The sequence below is a fragment of the Chlorocebus sabaeus genome, chromosome 8 (genome assembly GCF_047675955.1).
Source record: "Chlorocebus sabaeus isolate Y175 chromosome 8, mChlSab1.0.hap1, whole genome shotgun sequence".
Taxonomy (NCBI): Eukaryota; Metazoa; Chordata; class Mammalia; order Primates; family Cercopithecidae; genus Chlorocebus; species Chlorocebus sabaeus.
Genome location: NC_132911.1, coordinates 54,037,325 through 54,055,681, shown reverse-complemented (window position 1 = coordinate 54,055,681; position 18,357 = coordinate 54,037,325). Strand labels below are relative to the sequence as shown.

General features: G+C 37.4%; 1 protein-coding gene across 3 annotated transcripts in view; it reads right to left on the bottom strand.

Moving 5' to 3' along the window:
- SNTG1 (syntrophin gamma 1) overlaps nt 1-18,357 on the bottom strand; it is a 906,932-nt gene that overhangs the window by 846,968 nt on the left and 41,607 nt on the right. The window contains exon 2 of one of the 3 annotated variants that reach the window (XM_073018076.1): nt 1,058-1,173. The exons of the other annotated variants lie outside the window; for them this stretch is intronic. The gene's annotated coding sequence lies outside the window, so the exon portion shown is untranslated. The remainder of the gene's footprint in view (nt 1-1,057; nt 1,174-18,357) is intronic. 3 annotated transcript variants of the gene reach the window in all.

Sequence of the window (18,357 nt, the reverse complement as noted above, 5' to 3'; positions counted from 1 at the left end):
CCCCCAATTCATTTTACACACTAATTCCCAGTTAATATTTCCAAAGCTCAAAAATACCTATCTCTCTGTCCCCTTCCTCCAGACTTTTTCCAAACTCCTTTACTTGGCACTCAAGTCCCCGGAATTTTAAACGCAGCCTGAAATATATTCTTCTGCCTCAGTATCACCCTTTGCCTGGAGTGCACATCAGTCCAAGGGAAAGATCCGTCATCCCCAGTTCTATCCTGAATGTTTCTGCCTTTCGGTTTTCTGGAACTCTGGAACACAGTGCCTAGAAATAATTATGATTGAATTGCAGGAGATAAAGGGTCTCTTGCTTGCTTAGGAGGTCCTCTCTTTCATGGAGAAATCTTCAATATTCTTCCAGCTATAGCTTTGGTCTATCTGGAAGAATAAGGGTCTCTCTCTTTGGTATAACCTGCATCCTGTAGCTACATCTGATGCTCCCCAATTGATATTACTTCCTCTGAATAAGGAGATGTCTTTTGCATGTAGAAACCTGGAAACTTTATTACAAGTTCTTCCAGGGCAAGAGTCATGCCTGGTTCATTTTGTATCCTTTTAGTATTGCATCTAGTGATCTGAATCTTTCCACTTTAGATCTTTTGAAAATTTTGGAACTAAAAAATTAATGCAATGTCAAGACATTGTGTCAACTTACTGGGTAAAATATTTTTGCATGTGTTCTTTATTGGTAATTCTCAAGTCACAAGAAGCAAAAGTCAAAAAAGTTTAAAGATCTTTACATGAGGCAAAATACATCATGACTGGCGGGAAAAGAGAAGGTGCTGAAATTTCATAAGTAAATATACTGCATTTTGGTAAGTACTGAAGACATTTGGGGCATTTTAAATCATCAGATTCAATGAAGGATGTGGTCTATGGCTTTGGACACAAAGAAATTGGAAGAACAAAATACATTTTTCCTTCTTCTCTGCCCCAAATCTTTCCTTCCAATGTTATATATTGACATAAATATATACCGAGTAGACCATTGTATTTATTTGCAGGGAAAAAAAAAAAAAAAGATTGTTCACCAGATATAGAGGAAGCATACCTGGACTTGGAGGATGAATAGGGTGATTCTCTGATGTGCTGCAAGACACTGACGGATAGGACCAAGACTGAGGAGAATACCCTCACTCTTGTATCTGTGTAGAAAAGTGCACACTCCTGGGGACAAGGAGAAAGCTGCTGTAAAGCCAGATTACTTTGATAATCATGATCTTAAACTACAAATGTCAGTAGCGTGATGTAATAAGATGTTCATGGCATCTTATTATTTGCTTAAGAACTTCCATTAAATGCCAACCTAGTAATTAATTCTTCTTAATGGAACTTTTCACTGCTTTAATCTCACTTTCAGTGATAATTAACACTTACCAATTCTCACTACAAATGAAAGAGCTATTTCAGAGAAAGGGCTGAACTCAGACACCTGGCACTCTCATGGTGAAGGCAGATTGAGAAAAGGCTAAAGATTACATTTACTGAACTTTTTCTCCTGTCCAAATCAACCAATTCTAACTTAAACAAAGTTTATATATTATAACAAATTAACAAAACTTGAGAACAAAAATCAATGAAAAGTGAAGATTTTATCAGATGAAAAACTTGTATCACCACATATATGCAATGAGCAAATGTGTCTACCAAAGCAGAAAGTAAACAATGCAGAAAACTTCACAGTCTCATATCTACCAAAGTAGATTTTATAATAGGTAAACAAGACAAAATAATGGCTATGTCACATGCGACAAACACAATCCTAAGAACAGGCTGTAAGCTCCCTGAGAACAGGCTGTCTGCATGCTGAGAGGACAGACTCCAAAGCCAGACAGGTATTCTTCAAGCCCCTTTTACTTGCCGTTAACCATGTGACTTTGGGGAAGAAATAACATTTACTGTGCATCTGTTTTTTCATTTGTGAAATAAAAATCAAAACTGGTCCAGCTTCGTGGGACTGTTATGAGGATGATAAAATATGCCTTTGGGACAATGCCTGGCCAATAGTGAGTATTAGCTATTGTTATTATTCCTGGCATTTTTTCCTAATTCAGTGCTCTCCAAATAGCAAAGATTGCACAAAAATTTTTTCTTGACATTGTGTATAGATTATTGAAAAAATATTGCTAGCAAATTTGTGATACGGCACTAAATTTACATAAACATCCATTTGCATTGCAATATAACCATTGAACAATTATTTATTATTTAATATATGCTAGATATACACAAAGTAGCACATAAAAATATGCCTATATAGTAAAGGAAATAATTTCACAAGTCATCATACCCATTCTTGGTTACAAATTCACTACCAATGGAATAAAAGTAAAATAAAAATAAATTATTTCCAGAGATTAAACATGTGTTTTAGTCAAAAAGACTGAAATAGGCCGGATGTGGTGGCTCACACTTATAATCCAATCACTTTGGGAGGCCAAGATGGATGGATCATTTGAGGTCAGGAGTTCGAGACCAGCCTGGCCAACATGGAGAAACCCCACCTCTACCAAAAATATAAAAATTAGCCAGATGTGGTAGCGGGTGCCTGTAGTCCCAGCTACTAGGGAGGCTGAGGCAAGAGAATACCTTGAAGTTGGGAGGCTGAGGTTGCAGTGAGTAGAGATTACGCCACTGCACTGCAGCCTGAGGAACAGACCGAGACTCTATCAAAAAAAAAAAAAAAAAAAAAAAAAAAGACTGGAATAAGCTATACACTTTTTTTAAAAAAACTGGAAAAACAAAAATGGTAACTAAACACTTAAAGTACTGACTGTATTTCCCCTACAAATCAACAAATTTATAATGATTTCATGGACTAATAACTATAAACATACCTTTTCACAGAGACAGAAACTGAGACTTGAAAAAAGTAACTTTGCCAAAGCTTCAATCCTAACTAGACAGGCTCCAAACTCTGTTTATTTTTCTCAGATTTTCCCAATAGAGACAAGAAAACTAGAGTCCAAGAGAGACTTGAGTAAGCAGAAGTTGAATCAGAAATAGAAACCAGATATATTGTAGAAATGAACGTTGCATGCTGAATATACTGGCAACAAAAAGTCAGAGCAAGGAAAATGCACAGAGCTTAGTTGGGTAGATGAAGAGGAGGCATAAGAAAGTCCAGCATAAATCATTGAAACAGCAGGAACTCAAAAATTGACTCACTTTAATTTCCATATAGACTGAAAGAAAAGGTAAAATGAAAGGAGCTGAAAGATCACAGTAGGAAGTTAGAAAAACACTGAATTAGTAGAAATGACATTTGGGAAAAAAATAGATAAAGGGAGAGGATGATAACTAAAATTTGTAATATGCCATTTGGTTTTAAATATCTTTTGAAATTACAAAAGCCAGAGTGGGCCCTATTTGTATTATTTTCATGAAAAAGATTCTCTTATCTAAAAATGGAACATTTCTGATGGGGCAGAGGCTGGAGCAATCAAGAGGCATGACAACAACCACATTAGGCAGCTAAAAGCAACCCAGTGTCTGCTTATAGAGATTTCACATTTCCATAGAGACTATTGTCCTGGTGTCCAGAGCAGGATTCTCTTGAGCTTCCACTCATAAGCTCAATTATTCATTTCTGAATTCATTTTCTGTTTGTTAAGGTGAGTAAGCATGAGAATCAAAGTGAAATGTCCTTGAGAGGAGAATAGACTGATTAGATAGTGAGTTGTTGCATTAGCAAATATATCCAGGCTTCAGTCACTGTATACATATCCAGCAGTTCAGAAAGAAACTCATATAAAAAGAGTTATTGCATTCCATCATCATCATCATCATCATCATCATCATCATCATCACCACCACCACCTACTGAGTGCCTCCTTCTGTACTAGATTTGTTAGAGGGCACAGGAAAACTGTATCCTTACTGGTAAATTGATGTGTAGCTTGTCACAGTTGACTTTTACCACCCTCATAGGTATAAGCAGAATTTACAGCAAATATCAGTGATAGGTAAATCATACCAATATAATGGAGGAGTGCAGTCAGTGCCAGAGTGTCATACAAGACATTTCACAAAACAGTAGTATCAGTTCCCTGTTTTGTATTTTAACTGAAAACAAAGGTCAGAGATCCCATGCCCTATCCTGTCCAGTATGCCATTAATTTTAACTTTCCTTAACAACTACTGTATAAATAAACTCTAATTTATATTAAATTCTGTTTCTAATGTGCCTTGATAATACTTCATGTGCCATACATGGCTATCAATTACAGAAAAAATGAAATATACTAAACTTTAAAATTATACTGAGAATAATTCCATCTATCTTGGAGTTAACAAAGACAATTTTTGGAAGAGCATTGCTAATGAACACTTACTATCATGGAACTGGATAAATATCAACATGTTGGCTAAAAGGGGAAAATAGAATAAAAGTATAGAAATGAGAAAAGGGGAAACTTTGTTTCAACATATATGCCTAAACAAGGTGAAAGTGAGTATAAAACACCTGTTCCAGAGGTTTCCCACATGGGAAGAAAGAGGGACTAAACCAACTGTCGGAGTATTTGCAAGAGTTCTCCAAAGAAACAGAATGGATAGAGTATATGCCTGTGCCTGTCTACCTATCATCCACCTATCTATATAATCTCTTCCTATCTATCTAGCTATCTATCATCTACCTGTCTATCAATCTTCCTAGCTATCTCTGTAGAGAGAGAGAGAACTAGAAAAAGATTGGGATTGATTTTCAGGAATTGGCTCATGTGATCATGCAACTGTGGAGAATGACAAGTCTAAAATCTACAGGTTCAGCTGCTAGTTGGAGACCCAGGGCAGAGCTGACACTGCAGCTCGAGCCTGAAGGCAGTCTGTGGCAAAACTCCCTCCTCCTTGTGGGGAGCCAGTCTTATCCTTCCAAGGTCTTCAACTGATTAGATGTGGCCATCCACTTGAAGAGTAATCTACTTTACTCCAAGTCTACTGATTCAGATATTAACCTCATCTAAAAAATACCTTCACAGGAACATCTAGAATAATGTTTAATCAGATATCTAGGTACTGTGGCCTAGCCAAGTTGAAACATCAATCACACTGAGTGCCTACTATAAACAAGGTGCCATGACTTTTGTGAGGCATACATGTTATTTAATTTAACTCGTGTGGAGTTGAAAATAACTTCCGGGAATTTAATGAATTTGATGCAAACTATTTTTCTCATTTGAGCTTTATGTATAAGTTTTTAAATATCAGACATAGGTGAGAAGCCAAAGAAAAAGTCTTTTTAAATGGAAAAGATTTACAAACACGTTTTGTCATATCGCTATGGAAAACAGAGAAGAAAACAAAGTCTCTGTGAAGTTCTATTTTCATGAAGTTTTAAAACTCACTGAAATAAAGTGGGAGCTATTCATAGCATTGCTACATGCATTTGAGTTTAAACAATCATCAGAATGGAAAGGAGCAAGGTATAGGGTCAATGCTTGTTTGAGCAGGAAAAGTTTTCTTCGAGGTAAAGAAGCAACACTAGTGAATTCTAATTTTTTGGAGAACATACTAAATACCAAAACACTACTGCATTTGAATAGTAATATAAACCAAGTTCTTACAAACTATGACTCAAAAAGGAAAATAAAATTGTGAAACAGCAGTATGAAAATGAACACTGAAAGCTCAAGACATCAACCAAAACAAAATCAGCCACGCCAAGATCACAGTTGGGCAATATGCCAAAAGACATTTTCCAACACTAGTCTCTGATCTCCTGTTTATTTGAATCCTGGCAGAGTGTGTGCAACAAAGCGTTCATACAGCACATGCTGTGGGCAGATGTCTTGATGCTCTGCTTCCTGAGGAAGGGAAAACCAAGGAGGTGGTATGATTAAGGATGAAGAGGGTTTTCTAACTTACGATTGGATTCATTCACTTACACTTTATTCACTCATCCATTCATGTATTCCTTTAACTAATCGTTTAGCTTTCATCTGCTACAACTACAGGAGGTGCTGTCATGAAACTGCAAGGAGACCGTCACTTCTTGGATTGCACTTCCCGCCTCTGGCTTGAGAAGCATCTACTCAAGAGTTGTGGATCCCTGGCTGTACCCCTGCTTCTGCCAGATACTGCCTGTCTCCCTGCTACAAACAGCCCAGGAATCTGTGATTGGAACCACTCTTGGCTGGGCGCAGTGGCTCATGCCTATAATCCCAGCACTTTGGGAGTCCAAGGTGGGCAAATCAACTTTAGGTCAAGAGTTCAAGACCAACCTGGCCAGCCTGGTGAAATCCCATTTCTACTAAAAATACAAAAATTAGCTGGGCGTGATGGCGTGCACCTGTAATCCCAGCTACTCAGGAAGCTGAGGCAGAAGCATCTCTTGAACCTAGGAGGAAGAGGTTGCAGTGAGCCGAGACCACACCACTGTACCCCAGCCTGGATGACAGAGCAAGGCCATTATCTCATTGCATCCCAACGAGAAGAGGAGGAGGGCATGATACATCTATTGTCTCTATCTGAGGTAAATACAGATTCAGAGAGTCACATGCGCCTTGAGTGGCACCGCAGAGTTAGAATAAGACCCAGCTCTTTTTGGAGTTCTTTCCTCATGATGACTTTGTTTCCTGACTCACTTACATGTGATATATGTGAGCCTCTGCCCATTATATGTGTCTGCATGTATGTGTGTGTTACTCAAAATAACACATGGTGCCATTTGAACTGTAGCATCTTATGGCTATAAGGCACCCTAGATATCACCTGCCCCCGCAAAAAAGAACTACTCTCTCAAGTCTCTCAGCTTCCTGACAGCCCCGGGGCTAGTCCCATCTGCTTCTCATCCTTGCTGACCTCACATTCCAACTAACCTCCTCATCTGATTATGAAGCTCATCCTATGGTCAGTCACCTGTGCTCTCTCCACCCTACACACCTCTTCCTCTCCACCTCTGACCTTAGCAGCATTCCACAGGGCCTTGCATTTGTTTCTCAATGTCCACTCAAGGAGAACCTACTATTCTGAGCCCCCGGGAGGGTGTGCTAGCAGAGGGGAAGCTGGAGAGTGTTAGTCCAGCTGCCATCGACGTGGCTTTTCTTGCCATTCTCAAACTCCCTCAAAGTCACTACAAATTCCTTTTGCAAAGCCAGTAGAAATGATGCCATTTTTTCTATGCTTGGATGGGCATTCAAGAGGTGACCTGATAATACTTGATTGTGTGATTTCAAAAAGTCACTGAATTCTCCCAAGTCTGTGTCCTTCCCATTAGAAAAGGGTGACAGGAGTTCCCAACTTATGAGGTAAAAGTAAGCCATGTGATCTGAGGTAGAGAGGGCATTTCAACAAGTAGATGCCTCCGCAGATGCTTTCAATCAATGTTAGCTACCATTGTTCTCTTTTAAGTGTATTAGGCATATTCTCATGCTATAATGTATAGCAGAAAGTCTTATTCTAAGGAATTTCACTAAAATATTATTCTTAGCAGTGACATAGAAATACTCAAAATTTCTTATTTAGCAAGGGAATTATTGCAAACACAGACCTTCAGCAGCAACCAAAAAAGACAATATTGAAAATTTTGTTTCAGGAAGAACGTGCGTCAGGATGCAAGAATGATTATGTTTAAGGAATAGCAAGCGGCCCCAACAGGCATCCAAGTTTCTACGGGTTAGAAAGCGCCAATTATTCTTTTTCCTATAATCAAAAGTTTCTCATCCACAGTGGATGTGGGACTTATGGCTGATGGTGGGATATGGATTTTTTATTAGGTGCAACATTCTTATCAACATGCTTAAATAAAATATCAATGTTAGTAGCATTGCTGCATATGATTTTTGCCTGGCAACAAACAATGAATAGAAATTTATTTTAAAATGGAAACAGCTCTGAGAGGGGAGAAAAGTAGTCCAGCTATGTTTATGAAGTGGACTCCACAGAGAACAGGGTGATCCTGCATAACTAAGCTTAGCTAATCCTGTAGGTCCACTGCCAACTGCAGCTGGGATTCTGGAAGATGACAGTCCTATCAAATAGAAAGTTTTCAAGATAGTATTGCAATAAAAGTATATTTTCCTACACAAGTAACTTTCTGCTTTTGATAATGCTGTTTCTGTGTAGGGCTCTAAGGAGTCCTCCACCTTTCCTTAATCCATGGAAGATATTCAATGCTCTACCTAAGAATAGAGGGGCCATTAGCTCATTGCATCCCAATAAGAGGAGGAGGAGGGCATGATGCATCCATTGTCTCTATCTGACGTAAATACAGACTCAGAGAGTCACATGGACGTTGAGTGGCACCACAGAGTTGAAACAAGACCCAGCTCTTTTTAGAGCTCATTCCTCTGATGACCTTGTTTTCTGACTCACTTACATGTGATATATGTGAGCCTCTGCCCATTATATGTGTCTGCATGTATGTGTGTGTTACTCAAAATAACACACGGTGCCATTTGAACTGTAGCATCTTATGGCTATAAGGCACCCTAGATACCAACATATCGTCCTTTCAAAGGTAATGTAACTTACACTCAAAGAAATAGATTTCTTCAGATTTCTAATTATTATTAAGGTGGGATCAAAATCCATCTTTTAGCAATCAAATCTGTATATTATGCTGTAAGTGGCCCTAAAACATACAATTTAACCCCTCATTACCTACTTTATCATTAATTGTTGTATTATCTTGACTCTTAATTTCTTAATGCAGTTGTAATTTCCTTTGTATTCCAAAATATTCAATGCTAACTGCATTGTTTATGCTCAATAGATATTTGTTGTTACATTAAATTGATACAAATTGAGAGTCAAGGAAACAAATCACTGCATACACACACATTCTTTTGAAGCATCAAATATGGTAATTAGATATAGGGTCTGTTTGGAAACCACATCTATTCTCCAAAGAAAAATAATTACAAAAGTAAGCTTCCCAGGTCAGCTCATATGATCTCAGCTTAGTTCAGTTGCACCCCATGTGGGTTTACAATGTATAGTAAAAGAATACTGAACTAGATCTCACGCAAATTTTGAGTTACACTGTTGACACTAATTAGCTGTAACACCTTGGATAATTTATTAATTTCATGTGATCCAGTTTTTTAAATCTCAAAAGCATAAGGGTTAAACTAGAAATCTCCATCCATTTTACCTTAAAGGATTCAAATGGACTTCAGTGATATTCATGGATAAGCAAGTGTGCTATGCAGATAGGGAAAGGTTACCATTAGTGTTCTAAAACTAAGTGTTAATTATGGCGTACTTCTCTACACAAAAAATTGGGTACAGCTGTTCACAGAAGCATTATTCATAATAGCCAAAAAGTAGAAACAGGTGAAATATTCATCAACTGCTAAATGGATGAACAAAACGTGGCATCTCCATACACTGGAATATTATCTAGCCATAAAAATAAATGAAGTATTGACACGTGTTACACAACATGGACAGACCATGAAAACATTGTCCCAAGTAAAAATGTCAGTTGCAGAAACCACATATATTGTATGATTCCATTTACATGAAATGTCCAAAATAGGCAAATCTAGAGAGACAGAAAGTAGATTAGCGTCTGTGTAGAGCTGAGATGGGGCAGCGGGGAGTAACTGCTAGCGTGCTAACAACACCTCTATGGAAAACAAGTCAAGGATCAATGAGTGTGATGCCAGATCATATGGAATCACATAAACTGAGGACTCCAAGTCAGTGGTGTCCTATTTATCAGTGCCATTTAATCAAGAATGACAGAAAAAACTTGTCTCCCCATTTTGTCCTAACTTCTTGCTTTTCACCAGCATGCTCTTTCCCAGAGGCAGCAGGAAGGGAGGAGAAAGCCCTTGGTACCTGTGCATTTTCCTCTGAGCCTGATTTCCATAAATCAGAAAATGCCTGCAATATGATTTAATAACTACTAATGAAAATATCAAGAATTTCATATCAACCACTTATTTTGAGTAGTTGAGAAATAATGAAGCAAACAAAAAATTCAAAAGAGCTAATTAGACAAATTTAACTTGTATATTGCAAGGAGAATCATATTTTGTACATTAACTAACCGATCAAAAAGCATGTCATTTTATGCTTAAAAGCACACTTTCAAACACAAGATATTTTAGGCTTTGATTGAAGCTACATTTACACTGGCATGAAGGCCATAATCTTTGCTTTAGGGACCCAAATGGAGAAATTTCTCTGATAATAAGAATTATCTTTCTACTCTATGAACAGTAATGATTCATCTGTAATTATGTGCTGCACTGTTTTTGCCTAAGAATGATCCTAACTATATTTCATAGCAGTAAATTATTGGATTAGAAAGAAAATGTTGGCTGGGCACAGTGGCTCACCCCTGTAAACCCAGCACTTTGGGAGGCTGAGGTGGGTGGATCACGAGGTCAACAGTTCAAGACCAGCCTGGTCAACATGGTGAAACCTCATCTCTACTAAAAATACAAAAATTAGCTAGGTGTGGTGGCAGGCCCCTGTAGTTCCAGCTACTTGGGAGGCTGAGGCAGAGAATTGCTTGAACCCAGGAGGCGGAGCTTGCAGTGAGCCAAGATGGCCGGGGCGACAGAGTGAGACTGTCTCTGGAAAAAAAAAAAAAAAAAAGAAAAGAAAGAAAATGTTGACGTTGACAAGCGCCACTCGCTCCTGGAATTGCAGGACTATCCCCTGTTAGTTGCTCATCTCTTCATAATGGATATCATTTCACTTTCTATTTAGTCAAAATGGACATGATTTTCCCCCCATTCTGTCTGCAGGTGTGGGTCTCCCTACTGGATGTGTGCCTTGTGTTCAGCCCTACAATGAACCTAAAGTGCTGATCTGTGATTCCCATAGGCTGGGCCTGTGTCCTCTTGTGGGCCTCTGCATCTGCCTTGGAGCCCTGCAAATGACTTCTCTCTCACTTACCTTCATTTCGTGGTCTCCACATGTATTTGAATCCCCAACCTGTTACCAACACTGAAGAGTTAAACCTTTAATTGTGGAAGTTCAAGCATTAAACTTGGCCTGCAGAATTTTTTTTTTTTTAAGAGCTAGACTTCTAATCTCACGATCCACAAGTCCTATGTCATTTGAATAATGTTTATTTATTTGTCTATTTTTTTAAGATGAAATCTCACTCTGTTGCCCAGGCTGGATTTGAACTTGCAATTTCAAACCACCCTCCAGTCTCAGCCTCCTGAGTAGCTGGGACTACAGGTGCACATCACCATGCCTGGCTCCTAAAAAATTTGTTTTTGTATGGAGACAGGTTCTCTCCCTGTTGTGCAGGCTGCTTCATCTGCATAGTTTTCAAGCCATCACCCCTTTCAGTCAACTCTCCAAAACCCAACGAAAGGGCAAAGGGGAAGGTAAGCATCTGAGTAAGTAACCTGGCTCAGACTGAATGACATTCCAGTTTTTACGTTTATCTGCATAACTATAAAATCAAGTAATTGAGGGCTCTCTGCATTCTGGAAAATGTTTTCTTTCTTGCTGTACTATCCTTGCCAAACATTCTGCCTGCTTGTCACTCATCTGGTGTGTGGAGACACAAGAATCATGACACACTTACCCCCTTACATGAGGCTAGACCAACTTAAACTGCTTAAACTACTCCATACAAAGTACAGCACTAATGAAGTACAGGAACATAAAGACAAACCACAACCGTAGTTAATAATACATTTAGAAAATGAATTCATTTCATTAAAATGAAAAGAAATATACTCTATGTAGGACAGCCATAGCTAAACTTAGCTCAAGGGAATGGCATTTTGCTGATGTTGCTCTTCCCAATCTTTTTACAAAACATGGTTGTCTGCTGGGAAGTGTGAGAATGAGGCAAGACTCATACACCTCTTCAGGATCCCCACATGAACACCAGTTAGGGGTGCAGAAGCACCATCTTAATGCTGTGCTTCTAGAATTGGGGTAGGTTACTGACTATGCTACTTACGTTAGAGCTTTTCAGCATGCAGCCTTAAAAGATTGAATTAACTTACTCATCTTGTAACTAAAATTTCATACCCTTTGACCAAAATCCCTCCATTTCCCTCACCCTCCTATCCCCGGGCAAAACGCCTTTCTGCTCTCAGTTTCTATGAGTTCTTACATTCTACATATAAATGAGAACATGCAGTATTTGTCTTTCTGTATCTGGCTGAAATAAAGCTGGAGGAGGGGAATGAAAATCTTTAAAAAAGAGAGAGACTGAATTATCCATGCCTATCTAAGTTAATGTATTATTTACCATGGTTCTTAGATTCCTGGTTTTTGTCTTTGTTTTCCTACTTTCATTTATATTGAGGATGATCAATGGTTCCAGGATATGTCTGTCTGATCATTTCATATAACAGTTTAGCAAAATAAAAGTTAGGAAAAATAAAAATGAAAACAAATACATGCAGAGAATATAATCTAGTTAGAAAACTGCTATTTTGCAACCTTCAGTAAAATAAATGAAATTGAGAAATACTAATCAACAAAAGTCCAGTTTTTAAATGTGGATCTGCAGACAAAACTGTGTCTGGTCAGAGCTACCCTATGCCATGCACTGCCTGGCTGTACACGACCCATCCCATTTCACAGCAGAACCAAACTTACCACCCACATCAGTTTTAACACACACTGAGGAGATACGCGAGAACCACTGTAAAAAATAGCAAAATAAAGTTGAAGATGGCCAGTTACCTGAAAAGATTAGATGTTGTGAATCTGGAAAATTCAATCAAAGTACACAGTTTGGGTTGTTTGTTTTAGGTTTTGCCTCAATTGTACTATATTGGCTTTGTAAGGTTCTCAAACAAGTTGTACAAGGTGTTTTGCTTAAATGCTTAAATTATGTCTTTGCAGAACCTAAAATTACTATATATGCAAAGATAAGTTAAATATCTCTCTGCAAAATGAAAGTAACCCAGATCAGAATTTTAAATCTCTATGATCTTAGTATCAGTGAAACCTGTTAAATAAATAGCAATTGATGTATGTAACACTTTAAGAGACTTCTTTGATCAGCAATTCTGTCTAGCTGGAGAAAAACGTATTCTGGCATAGAAAACAATATATGGCAGTCAAAAGAAAGCAGAAGAAATATGGCATGGATAATGAGATGACATACTTGGGTCCTAGAATTCTTTTGCCAAGGGCTCAGAAATCAAGGTCAAGGGCTTCTCAGAGCTTACTGCCCATAAATCGACAAGCCTGAGAACAGTTTATAAATGACATTATCTCCACGATGACACAGCAATGGAATATAGAGCCCTTTACATGTGTGACAATGCTGTTTTGCAGCGTGGGCTACCACAGTGGTTTGGCAGCACTTCTGGTAATGCTGGACAAAGATTCAGCCTTGGTCTTTTACTGAGGAGAATACAACGTGAATATTGGGAACTCTTCCCTTTCTGCTTACATTTATAAGCAGCAAGTCCATTAAAATCAAAAGAATATGACTAAGTGCCTGATAACAGCCAATCATGTTAATTCATTTCCCATTAAAAACAAGTAAGTGATGAAAAGCTACTCCCAGTGGATTTGTAACTGTAAGACCTTACTTCTTGCCTGTGCATGTGAATGGGCTAAAGAGGCTTGAAGCATTCACTGGGCCCTGCTATAGCACAAGGCTCTGCCTCACCAGAGGCGCCAGGGCAATGTGCATGCTGAGCTCCTTATGAAGACAGCCTGTCATCGAGCCAGCAGGGACTGGAACTCTGCTGGAGGACAGTATCACTTTACTGCATGAATACAATCTAATGAGATCATTTTAGATTTAAAATTATTTTAGCTAGCAAAAACCAAAGAGTGATTTGTCCAGTGAATACACACAACAGATTTAGGAGATAAGTGAATATACATTGAAATACATTTCACAAAGTCTTCGGTCTTTGGTCTTTAAGGGAAATGAAATGTGCCAAATATTCTGACTAAGAGTGTTCTCACTTAAAATACGCATGAATTATGAACCTTTTATAAACATAACACTAAAGATACCTAATATTAAAATTGTGGCAAGCATAATTTTTCTTTTGATGTTCATGGAAACACTTCAGATTTGATCACATTTTTTTGAGTCATTAATAACAGATCAATTACATAGATGTCGGTTAAACATTTTGCTTACTGGAATACTGGAAAATAAACATTAGCATATATTGATCTCAAATAACTAAAATGTATTGTAGCTTTCTACAATATTTCTAGGATACAATGTTTCTTCTTTGGAGTAATACAATAAGACATATTACTTACAGTAATATTGCAGAACAATAAGTCAATATGCTTTTTAGAAAAAGAAATAGGAAACATTAACATTGGAAAAGAAAAACTCTGGACTTATAATAATGAAAATTAGCTTTGTCATCAGTCTCTGGCTCAATATTTTATGAGGGGAAGATTTAACTAAGGCCTTCTGTCATGTAAAATTTCAATTTAGCAGCATGACGATTTAGAAATACAAACTGTATTAGAATCAAAAATTAAAGACTCTAAGAAAGAATAGAGAAAATACACTTTCTAGTTCTTTCGAGTTTTGCTTTTGAGTACATATTTCTCTGTGAAAAATTGCCACAGAATAAGAATTATAAACAAATCACCTCTCTCCTCTAAATAGCAGCATTTACAAATTAACTTTCACTTATAGTACTCATTAGATCTTACAGCCTAACATAATTTTTATTAAAGAGAGCTGTTAGTGACTTTTATGTTTGATACATAGTTCCTAATCAAGTGCCTGAACCATTTAGCTACTTGACATCTCTCTGAGTGTGGCCTACTAATTTAATTACTACACTTTAAGACAACAGCATTCCTTTAAGTTTTACTTTCTAACCATATGTGATTCTCTCTCTGGTAGTATTTCCTTTAAAAATTACCCAGTTAGTTTATAAGTATCAGGGAGATAAAGGTTGAATTAAAATAGATGCTAAGTGAATACGAATCTTTTTATACAAATCATTCTCATAACAGTGCGAATCTTGTCCTCTACAATTTGATTGTAACAGAAAATATTATTAAATGATATCAATCCTTAACTTTTTCACTAAAGAAATAAAGGAATTTCCATCTTTTGGTTTTCAATCTAGAACATTTTTGTTATGAATATAATAGAAGTGAATGAAGGAAAAAGCAGCAAGTTGTAGTTATGCAATTACTACATGAAGTAATTTCAAGTTGCCTATGCAGAACTGAAATAGTACCTTTTTCACAGATGGGATTTTCCCAGAAGCAAACGGAATCTGCACAAAACTGGCTTTATTTTTCTGACAGAGGTTGTGTTTTCCTTTACTCAATGGGTGACTCAACATCAGCAATAACAATACCAATGCCTGAATAGGGCTATGAACTTTTCAAGCAAATATCCAGTGTCCAGGTAATTTAATTCTCAACATACACTAATGAGATAACAACTACGTATCTTCTACATTTCCTTTGTATTTACATATCATCAAAAGTACGAGAAGAACTTATAATCTTCATAATCTTAACTTAAAATATTTTACTCTCTGTGCCCGGCACCTTCTGTGAGCATCTTCAGATGACTCCCCACCTTGTCTACCCTCCTTAGCACTTGGAGCCCTGACCTGTATGGTCAGGGCACTTGTAATCTCTAGTTCCCACGGAAATTTGGCCAATGGGCAGCATCAACAGAGAACAGAGGAAGGAGAGAGGACAATGAGGACAGGACATTGACCCTCTGTTTCCCTCCCAGGGTCCTCTCAGACTGGCTGGATCCCTGGAGAGAAGACTGCAGTTTCTGTGAGTTGGTCTACTGTATCTACAGACAAGAGGAGGAGGGGCTTTGACCTCACTGTTTCCTGTGAGGACCCTGTCTGTCACAGTCTCTTCTGCTGGTTTCTCCTTACTTTGTTCTTCTAAATGTTGGAGTTCTTCAAAGTCATTCCTAGACTTTAATCTTCTTGTCACTCTTGGTGGTCTCATTCATTCTTATAGATATAAATCTCACCTATAAGCTAATAATTTCTAAATTTATATGTCAATTTCAGACTCCTCAGAGCCCTACACTCATGTATCTACCTATTGATTTGCATCTCTTCCTGGAAGGCAACAAATTTATCTACACGAATGTACATGATACTGAACAAGTGATTTCTGCCTATCCCACCAATCAATATTGTTCTCTCTCAAGTTATTTCCATTTCAGTAATTTTTACCTACTCAGTTAGCCAAGTCAAACACCTAGAAGTTCCACTTTGGTTTCTTCTTATGATTACCTATTAAGTCAAAGCTATTAAAAAGTCCTATATATTTAACTCTGGTAACACATTCCAAATCTGTCATCATCTATCTCTACATTACTGTGATGTGTGGCCTGGTCCACTGGAGTGGGATCAGACTCTGCACAATACTGTCACTGCCTCATCCCAAGTCAGACTTTTTGGTGGCTGTTGATAAAAATAACAATAACATTAGCAATAATGGCTGGATTACCATGTACCTCCTTAAACCCTTTAGACTACTGCCTATTTCTCTAACCTGTTCTAAGCTAGCATCTTCTTCATTCCCGAGCGCCAGTCACAGCAGCCTCTAATGTGTCGGACAGGGCAAGATCTTTCCCATTTCTATGCTTGTGTGTGAGTTGTTTCTCTTCTGTGGAATGCTTCTCACTATGGTTTTATGCAGGACTGGTTCCTTCTCTTGGGTCCTCACCCTTAGAGGGGGGGCCGTCTCTCCCCACATTCTCATCAGGATTTTGCATTGTTTAACACAAAAGCACAAAAACATCCTTAAAACACTTCTCATAATCTGTCGACTGTCTTTCCTCAGAGGCTCTCTGAGGACAAGGGCTTGTTTTATTGTTTTATTTTTCATGGCATGATACAATATATAGCACATGGCAGTTATCTGAATGAACACAAACAGTAAAAGCAGTTCACTATAAGAACAGTCTGTTGATGATAAAAACATTTAGGTCTAAAATAACATTTCTGGCAGAAAGCTTTCCCCAGGCTCCAAAGTCTTCTTGAGATCAATGCAGTTCCAACTATGCTCATAATATAACAAACAAAAGAGCAGTTCTGGGTGATATATTTCCCAGTACCTACCCTCACTACTCCCTTCACTCACAAATTGCCTCAAGAAGTTCAATGGATACTTCTAAGGAGTCAAGTTTCCCATTAACAGTGCTGCCATTTCCTGGTTATCTGACGGGGCCAGCATCTCAGTGTCTATACTCTCTGTGTCTCAGTGGTTTCCCCAGAAAAAATGGATTAATTTCATTTGTCTCTCAAGATTTGCGAGGATTTATTTAGATATTGTAACCGGATGCTAGTAGGCATTCTGTTAATAACACTGATTATTTTTACTTTTATTTCTCAGTCCACTGATTATTTCCCTTTTCACAGATAAAATATTACTGTTTTCACCTTCAAGTATTTTCCGTAGCATAAAAGTATGATGAATCAGATGTCAGCAAACCTAATTTCTAGCTTTACTTTGACCACTATCTGCGTAAAGTCAGAGTAAAGATATAATCTTTCTTAGTCTCAACTTTACTGTTCCCCCAAATGCAAGTGTTAGAATAATTTAAAATTCTCTGCCAACCCTAAGATTGTAAGGGTTTTATGAATAACCAATGAAAAAAAGATGTTTTAGGTATTGTTTGGACGGCAGATTTATAACATTTAAAAATTATTTTTAAAAAATAAAGTGAGCTCTTTGCAAGTAAAGAATTGCACAGCATCACAATAGTGACAATATTTTCTGGAATTTCAAGAGAACTTCACATGTCTCAGAGCTGTGAGAAGTAGAAGAGAGCTGGGGAGCATTTGGTATACCCACATTTAGCAGATGTGAAGGTAGGAGCCGACAGCCTTTTTGGATGCCAAATCAAAGCCAACTGCCCAGACGTTTTACACATGATCAAATGTATCATTTTTCTTAAGCAAAATACATGACTTATTACTTTTATTTCTTAGTCCACTGATTATTTCCCCTTTCACAGATAAAATACCTCTGCTTTCAACTTTAAGTATTTGCCATAGTCTAATAATAAGATGAATTAGCATAGTAATTAGTATAGTATAATAGTATGAAAATTAGTTACATTAGATGACAAAATACTGACATATTAATAAGGTGTATTTTACTTAATTGGCAAAAAAAATCCCCTGGATTTTCAATGCCATTTAAAAATTTAAAAAATAGCATAAGTATTAGTACAAATAAGAACTACTAGAGGAATAGCATAAAAATGTTGAGCAGTTTTTCAAAATCATTCCAATTGTAATTAAATGGGAAATAAATTGTATTAATACAATTTCATTACATTTATCATGTGCCCTGGGACTTTGAGATAATAGCATGTTTAACATTCATTTTAATAGAAATTAAGCAAGCAACATTTAAAATTTACTCAGAGAAAAGTCTGTAAATATATAATGAAATAAGTTGTCCTTTGAACTTTCCTTT